Source organism: Halyomorpha halys, unplaced genomic scaffold (assembly GCF_000696795.3).
Source record: "Halyomorpha halys isolate HHAL.00 unplaced genomic scaffold, Hhal_1.1 Scaffold161.1, whole genome shotgun sequence".
Lineage (NCBI taxonomy): Eukaryota > Metazoa > Arthropoda > Insecta > Hemiptera > Pentatomidae > Halyomorpha > Halyomorpha halys.
The window spans coordinates 575184-584746 of record NW_027105190.1 but is presented as its reverse complement, the minus strand read 5'-3'; the positions used below and the strand labels follow the sequence as shown (position 1 = coordinate 584746).

Sequence of the window (9563 nt, the reverse complement as noted above, 5' to 3'; positions counted from 1 at the left end):
TTTAAACTCGCTTATTCGTAAATAATAATGACAATTATTACTGATATTTGAAGACATGCAGTGGCGTAGAAAGAATTAAGGATACCCAAGACGAAATCTCAAGGTGACCGACTATTGACGATCACTCTGGCCCACGCCAATATACTGAGATCAAATCAAATATAAAAAAAAAAAAATGTGAATTTTTGTCTATTATAAAGCATTTTTCATGCATCACGTATAGAAAAACTAATATTTCATTAGAAATGAAACATTTGTCTTTACTGCTACTTGATAGAAATTCTTATACCAAAGGAATTTTTATGGACTCTCGACAAGAGTCTTTTTATGGATACTTTTTCATTCTCATGACAAAGGAAATGTTTTTATTCAGTTTTACAAACGGGTTTATTATTTTGTTTTCGGTACTTCATTACCTGCAATGAATGGAGTGTTCGTCAGTGGCCATCTTTAGATGGACCACCTTTGTCTCATTGTGAAAGGGTTTTTAAATTTTTTGTTGACAACTTATTTTTTCATACCCTGTACAAAAAAAATGTAATTATACTTAGAACTATTTATCCCCTCCAAACTAGCCCAACAAAACACAACCAACTATATTATTAAAATGAAAAATACGTTACAATTGATACAGTGGATAAATTTACTATTTAAGAGTTAGTTATTGACTCTTATTGGGCAGGTACTTAAACAAATGACAGATTCACACTTTATGCAAATAAAAGAACCTTTACTTTTTCTCAAGAACAATCCTTTTCCATTCAATAACCTTGTTAAAAACCTCAGTCAACTTATACTTACAGACAGACATTACCTGTCTTGGAGTATCATCATCATCATCATCCCAATATCCTGGTTGCAATAAAAATTGACTAACTGAACCTACGGAAAGGACGAACCAGCGCTAAACTGAAACATTTACTCTTGTTTTTAATCTTATGATTCGTTATAATCGGTTGATATCAAAAACCGATTAATTGGCGGCGGGTGGAGAATTTATCACATATTCAGATAAAACAGAATGCATGATAAAGGATACTTCTGAACGATTTCATATAGGTTGGTTTACTTCTGATTAGGTAATAATAGCTCATCCCCCCCTCCAGAAACTAGTTACATCTTCAGCCGCTGATGGCAGTACTGGTCCGCACTTTTCTTGTTTGTCAGGAGTGAATTGCAACCTTGGGGAAAGGAGGAAGAAGGGATCTCATTCCTACTAGTTGTCTCGCCTTTACAGTTCTGGAGCCATGTTCCTCCTTCTGCTGAAGAAATGCTGTTGCTGCAAAATGGATACAGGTTCTCTCGTCATATCCATTTTCGGGATCATATTTTACTTGTTGAAATTCACCGCCATTATTTTACTGTTACCAAGGCCTTTCGAGTTCTTCGGGATGTATGGAAAAGAACATTATGGTGAAGGTTCGGATTATGTTCTCGCTGCTTTAACAGGTACATTCTGTGCTATGGTAGTTCTGGCATTAGTCACCAACATCATGCTCTTCTTAGGTGCCATGATGAGGAAGATATGTTTCATAAGGCCTTGGTTGCTTCTATCCACCTTCTTCTTCATCTTGTGCTCAGTGCTTATGATTTATAATCTCTTCATATTTCCATCCATCCAGCAACTGGGAACAACTTTATTCATGGTTATATTATATGCTATAAATATTTATCTTTTCCTTGTCGTTCATTCCTACCACGAAAAAGTTAGAACACAAGTTAAAATTGGCTATAGCCTCGGCTTAGAGAATATGTGAGATCTTACTGTGTGTGCTGTGTTACTTAATTTATTTTTATATGTTTATATATATTAGATAGAGAACGTTCCAGGGTAGATGTTTATCGAAAGAATGAAAAAATCAATTAAAAAGTAGGAATGAAAATGGAATAGAATAATTTTTATATTTAACAAATATCTTACAATTTTATAAAATGTGGTTTAATGCAACTGTTTTGTATTTATTACTAGGTGAAGTAATACATAACAGTTAGTTTAATTTCAAATTTAGATACATATACAATGTAAATAATCATATGGATTAATTTTAAAAAATATGCTGTATAAATGAATATATAAATATCCTTCATGAAATATGTAGCTATATTATATTACAAAAATAGTTTTATCTGAATTACAGTGTATTTTTTCCCCTCTTGCAAAATTTGGATCTGAACTATTAAAGTACAAACCTCACTAATATCCTCCACCTTCCTTAAAGCAATTTGGATCCGTCCCTATCGATTAGGAAACCTACTACCATTAATTCATATTTTTCTAATTCTGCAAAAAAGTAAAAATAATTTCACAATAGCATTCTACTTTCATATTCGATATGTGTTGTAACTATTGATATGTATGTGAGGCACCAGCTGGAATTGTGAACTTAAAGTAAGTTCTTTTGTCGGCATGCCAAAGGAGCCGTCTCGCTTGGTCAATGACCCCATCGGCAAAACATTAAAAGTAATGTATGGATATATGTAGATACCAGATGTGGCCTGGGGCACGTACTCCTCGGGACTGTTAACCGCATAGGCAGGGGTACCTAAACAGCTCTTATCTGACATCAGGGCACACTAAAAATCATGAGCAAAGGCGACGACTTATGTAAAAGAAGGAAAGCCGCCTTAATTTAAAGGTGAAAGGGAGGAAAAAGACTCTCATTGGACCTTCCTGCCCCCTCTGAAGGGAAGTAAAAGAGAGTGAGAGCATAGAAGGACCAATGAGAAGAACGGAGATCGGAAGTGTGGAAGAATTAGAAGTAGAGAAGAGAAAAGAAGTAAAAAGAGCAGGAGGAGCGAGGAGAACAACAGTTTGGAGGAAGAGAAGGGAGGGGCAGTTGATGACAGTTGAGGAAGTCATACATCGCAGGGAGTAGACGCCGGCAGGCAGCGGAGCGAAGCGAAGCGAATATGGACGCTCCGCCGCGACAACTGCCAAGCCGAACAACGCACCGAGACAAGTAAGACCTTTTCCGTTGTAATTTGAATGGCAATAATAGAATTGATAACTTAATTGGACTAAAATAAAGTTAGAAAGAAAAAATAAAAGAACAAAATTAAAAAACAATAAAATTATTTATTATAGGTTTACTCGACTATGCCTATATATATGTTATAAGATTTAAAAAAATTGTTTGACTAGATTAAAGTATGCTACATATTTAGCAACCCAATAAAGTTTGGTAGCACAACTTTGTTGAATAGATTTTTATCTTCTTTATTTGTTCACATATCTATCCCTTAATTACCATTCATTACCAATAAAGTTTGGTAGGACAACTTTGTTGAATAGATTTTTTATCTTCTTTATTTGTTCACATATCTATCCCTTTAATTTGTTATTGCAGCTAATTCACTCCCTCACTCTTTCTTTCTTTTATTTTAACATATCTTTTGCTGATTTTATTGATTATTATTTCACTGTAAAAAGGGACGAAACATAGGTTAATAAAGAACTTATAAATAGTTGTCTACTATTTCTGAGTCTTTCTTGACCGCAACTAGGAAGATCTTGCAATTAATTGCATACGGTCAACAAATAATTTTCCTATATAAGTATTTTTTCAATAATTCTATTGTCTAAATAGATAAAAAAAACCTCTGCTGGGTAGTCCTTTTAGGAAGCAGTGTCCTGGACGGATTATCTTTCTCCCCAAATCGGTACTGTAATCCGTTGACAACGAACAGCTGTATCATCATATTTATGAGTATATGGATTTACATAACATAAATTATCTGCTCTATAGAAGAGCAGAACCTCATAGAACGTACAATATAGTATTATATATTATTCATACAGCAGACATTTTATGAAAACTTCATTTGGAAAGCTAAAAAAACTTTATAATCCATCCATTTTCCTAGAACATAAGATTGTTTGGTGACGCAATCCTTAATTCCATGGTTCGTTCTGAGAAATAAAAGCTAACTCCAGACAAGGAAAACTCAACCTCTGTGAAGTTGGCTGTCATCCTTTAAATATTTGAAATTATTTTAGAGTTCTGATAGCAACCCCTGAGTTCTCAATTATTTACAGAAATAGTTCTTTTGTTTAAAACATGAATGATACCATTCAAAGATACACACGGTGACCAGATGTTTTGTGTAAACTTTATACCTCTGATATACCTCTTTTACTTTAAACTTTAGAAATTTGGTTATTAAATATAATTGTTAGAAATCTTAGGGGGCTAACAAAACCTCTCAAAAGAATTTCCAATGAAAAACAAACAATTTTTAATTGAAAATCTTCGCCCTGAGTAGTGGTGAAAATTAAAAATTCTTTGAGTTCTGGTAGCCATCCTAAGAGTTCTAGGGTTCTCAATAATTTTAAGAAATATTTTTGTTGTTTAAGACATGAAAAATAACATCTATAGATACGCGCGGTTTTTATGTAACTGTGACACCATATGACTCATTAACTATAAATTTAAACCGTTTAATTATTAAGAATATTTTTTAGAACTCTTAGGGAGCTAACAGAACTCTTAAAAAACGACAAACAATTTTTAATAACTTTTTTGATTGGAATTCTTCGTCCTGAGAAGTGGTGAAAATTAAAAATTCTTTGAGTTCTGGTAGCCATCCTAAGAGTTCTAGGGTTCTCAATAATTTTAAGAAACATTTTTATTGTAAGAGACGAAAAATAACATCTAAAAAATACACACGGTTTTTATGTAACTGTGACTCTATATAACTCATTAACTATAAATTTTAGCACTATGATTATTAAGGATAAGTTTTAGAATTCCTAGGGAGCTAGCAGACCTGAAAAAAAAAAGACTAAAAATCTTTAATAAAAAATTTATCGTACTGAGAAATGATGAAAACATTTTTCGAGTTCTGGTAGCTTCCTAAGAGTTCTAGAGTTATCAATAATTTTAAGAAAAATTTCTGATGTTAAAGACGAAAAATACTCGTGAATTTTGGGAAACTTTGATTATAAGACATAATTTTTAGAACTATTAGGGAGGCTAGCAGAACTCCTAAAAAACGATAAAAAAAATTTTATCGAAATTTTTTATACTGAAAGGTGTAAAAATTAAAAAATCGTTATGTTATGATACCTCTCCTAAGAGATTTGTAGTTCCCAATAATTTTAAGAAACATTTCTGTTGTTTAGGACACGAAAAATACCAATTAAAAATACGCGCGACTTTTGTGCAAATTTGACACCCTCTAACTCTTTTTTGCTATAAACTTGAGCACTTTGATTATTGATTATATGGAGGCTAAAAGAACTCTAAAAAATTTCATATATTTAGGGAATGGGGGCCTACTTCATAGAGGTGAACACTCAAGAGTTTACCTTGTCCAGAGTGAACTTTTATTTTCTGAATATTTAACAAATTATATGACTAAATATCCTAATTTATGTAAGTTGTTGTTTAATATATATATTTATTAGATACGTTTATGTAAGTCTAATACCCTCGAAATAAAATTTAAAAACATTCTTGTGAGCTTAGTGACTATTGGGCGCTTCGACTTTTGGTGATGAACTACGTTAGCAGCGAGATTCGTAATGTAAATCCAGATTTAGTTTGTTTAGACAACAATGATTATAATGTTTAAAAACAAATTTATCTATCGTGAGCAAGTTAAGCACTCGCCTTGGGTATTCCCAACGGTATGAAGGTTGGGTGCAATGGATTCTTCCCCCTCTTGACTGGATGCGAATTTCCTGATTGGCCAGAAATGGAGTCAGTTGGTATTGCATTACTGTGAGGATGGGTGGCTACCTCTTGCCTCAGCGATGCTGCAGCTGCGTCAGCTTGGAAATCGGAGCTCTCATCGTGGCCTATGTCGGCGCCATCATTAACCTTATCCAATACCTTGCAATCGCTGTGGTGAACGTCAAGAAAGGAAGGGAAGTGGAAGAGATAATCTTTGTAATGTACACTATCATAACTTCCAATTTGATTGCTAATATGATACTCGTAAGGGGTGTTAACAAGAGGAGCCTAAACCTCATAAAACCGTGGTTATGTTTAATGGGTTTTTTTATTGGTTTAGGTTTCCTTTTCACAATTTGTACTTCTATCTCAGGAGCCCCTCAGTATTACAGCTACGCTGTAATCTGCGCTGTACAAGTTGTACACATTACATTTTTTGTTATTGTGTACTCATTCTACGAGCAATTGAAACTCAAACAAAAATATTATAATACTATAGTTCCTAAATTACTTGAAAAGTATTGAGGAATTTAATTGAACAGTAGTGGATACATTTTCGTTCACAGAACAGAATTAACCTTAATTGCTTAATTTAGCTTTTATAAAATGACAGTATATCAATCGAGTTTTTTAATGAATCCAATGAGCTGATATTTTGAAAGTGAACATTGTCATAGATCTTTACATATCTAATGTATTTATATAAAAGTATCCATAATAATTAAATAAATCAGTCCCACAACATCAAGTCCAGGTGCTTGATCAAGTACCATCTTGATCAAGTAAGTTCCTATTTTCGCTTAACAATGTGGTTAATGATACACACACAATCACCTGGATAACGTAAGATATACATTTTAAGACTGATTAAACCAATGCATGAAATCTACAAAAAAAAAAAAAAAAGTATATATAAGTAGATGTTTAAAAAAAAAAGTGTAAAGAAACTTGAAATCAGCTTTTGATGAACAATTAAATAAAGAAGCATTTTTATCAAAGAGTGAGTGTACCAGGAAAAAATGAAGACCTTTCTATCTCACATGGTTTTGCTGCACTAACCTTGAGTGATTTTACTAGATGTTTTTTTCTAAAATTTCAATTTAATTTTCTGATTAAATTTGTTATTTTCATGACTAAAATATTGAGGTGACTTTCTTTTGAATACAAGTATTTCAAATATTCTGAATTTTTGTAAATAAAGGCATGAATATTTATATACAATTTACTAGAAGAAGTCTCTTCTACAATTGCATTTGTCCGATTTGATAATTAAGAGATTTTGTATCAAAGTGCTGTGATTCAATTTGTTATTTTCTTGGCTAAAATCAGATGTGATGTTATGGTTTGAATACTAATATTTTAAGTGTTCTGGATTTTTACAAATAAAGAAAGAAATTTTGGTTTAATTTTTTTTTAAATCAGTCCCAAAGAGAATGATCAGTGAAAAGTTGCTGAGTTAATTAAAAAAAACATTTATTCAAAAAAATATGATTTAATAAAATAAACTTTTATTGTAACACCATAGTAAAAAATCCTTCAACAAAAAGTATAATAAGAGGAAAATCCGTCTAAATATAGATAACAAACAAAACTGATAAAAAGTTTGAGAAGATAATTTCAAATCATATCAACAAATTCTAAAGAAACATTTCTGATATTTTACTTTATCTTTTAAAATATACATATGATGGGCTTGGGGCAAGAATATGTTAAGACATGATAACAATTGATAAACAAAGCAGTTTGGAAAAATTCTACAATTCTTATATAATATTGAATACATGCATGCAATTATTATAGCTAAACATATGTCAATTATGGTGTAGGACAAAAAAACATAAATAGTTTTATTCAGAAGCAAAAGAGCATTTTGCACAAAATTGAAGCTTGTTTCATTATTGTAATCTAGCCAATGATAGTATTTAGATATTAATATATTTTATTTAGTCTTAATTTATTAAAAATAAAGTTCACTAATTTTCATTAATTTTTCAATTGAAAATTGATAATATCAGAACCAACCTTGTAATAGGTAATACAGTATAACATTCTAGATCATTCACAAAGTGTTAATTAGAAAACAAAGCTATGACTTTTTAATAATTTTATAATTTTTCATTGTGAAAAATCATTAAATTTTATTAATATGTTTCTTTATATCTACACCCCCACTCAAGGATATAGAGCACGTAATATCTTTATAAAACTAAATTACCAATTTAGGATGTTGTAAATATACTGATTTAATATTAATAGAAACCTCCCTTCCAGTAATTTATTTAAAATTTTACAATACAAATGATTTCTATTTTTTAATTGATTTATGAAATAAAGTAATTTGGCAGTATGAATAACCCGGAAGATTGAAGAAGAATACCGAACATGTTGCCTCCTTGAACGACCATTGGCAAACATATAGTACTTCCTTAAAACAGAATGTGTACATAGTGTTAAGGTTTATTGATTAGTTTATTAAAAAGTTTTATGCAACAGATGGAATCTTCTGATAATATTAATTACTATTAATTCATCTATTATTGATTACAAATAAAAACATATCTATTCAGATAAAAATCTGTTAGAAACAGGCAGAACTGGCCTGATAGTCAAGCGACTTGGACCAACACTGGAGGTGCTGGCCATATTTTGGGAATTATAGAATGCAAAGTTTATGAAATAAATTAATTTTAGTCTATTAAAAAAACAACTGAATTAGAGCCAGATAGAATAATATACAATTCAAATATAAAGTAGTACACAACAGCTTCAGAAATAATAATAATTTTGAACCAGAGTGGGTAAAACTTAGAGGAGGGGAAGAGGCATAATGGCCCAGGGGTACTAAATTTCTACAGCCAGGACTGGGAACAAGAACCATACAAGGAGTGTAAACTGGGAAACTGCTCCTAGAATTTCCAAAAGCCAGCAGCTTCACCTTTTCTCATTGTTTTTTCCGAATTTGGACATTAGCTGGGAGCAACAACAAGCTCCAAGCCACAGAAAAAATAGAAAATTGTAGTCTAATCCATGTAAAATCCATTTATAATTTAAAATGAAACCAAGTACTGACCAAACATTTAATTATATTAAGTTAAATTTTTTTTTTTTCCTTTAAACCTTCTTGGAATGGAATATGATGAATAATAAACTATTATGAATTAATATTTACGTCTCTTCTATATATCAATGGTTATATTATGTAGAACATTAATAAAAGAATTGTCCTATTTTCAATTTATTTTAAATTCCTTGTTTCATTAAAATTTGCTGTAAGGATAGAGGTGCCAGCAAGGAGATATTAGTTCACTTTGTTCTCAAAAGATAGCGCAGGCTCTTTTACACCGCTCAAGTAATGCAAAATGGAAATGATTTTACTAAATCCAAACGTTAGATTAATGAATTGTCGTATTTAATAAATGCAAAAAAAAGAAAAATTTATTTAGTATTGTAATTGTACATTTTTAAAATTAAGTTTAAAACAATTTTTTGAAAACTCTTATTTAGTAGTTTTAGGGGATACTAAAAAGAAATTTGTTTGTTGCTTACATTTGTTTTCACTAGAAACGACTCTAGGGATTTAGGAGTGACTTTCTAGTGGTCTAAGCTCATTGAAATTGCTAATGTATTTTTTTAAATTTAATATTTAAAAAATAAACATGTTTTAAATGGTTCTTCTGCTGAATAATAAGTGAATAAGATTATGAAAAAATGTTATTTTAAATATTTTTATAATTTTTCTCGGCTCCTAGATTCTATTGGAAGGAACATGTGAAATGATATTTTTTGAAGTAGAATCACTAACAAAAAATTTAATTTAATGTTAAAATCAGTGACCCTCTGCCAGTGTTTGGCAAAAAATTGATTGCAATTATTTAAAAAAAATATTTA

At 30.9% G+C, this 9563-nt stretch overlaps 1 protein-coding gene across 6 annotated transcripts in view; it reads right to left on the bottom strand.

Moving 5' to 3' along the window:
• Positions 1–9563, bottom strand: part of LOC106678806 (uncharacterized) — a 286482-nt gene that overhangs the window by 71098 nt on the left and 205821 nt on the right. The window lies entirely within an intron of this gene.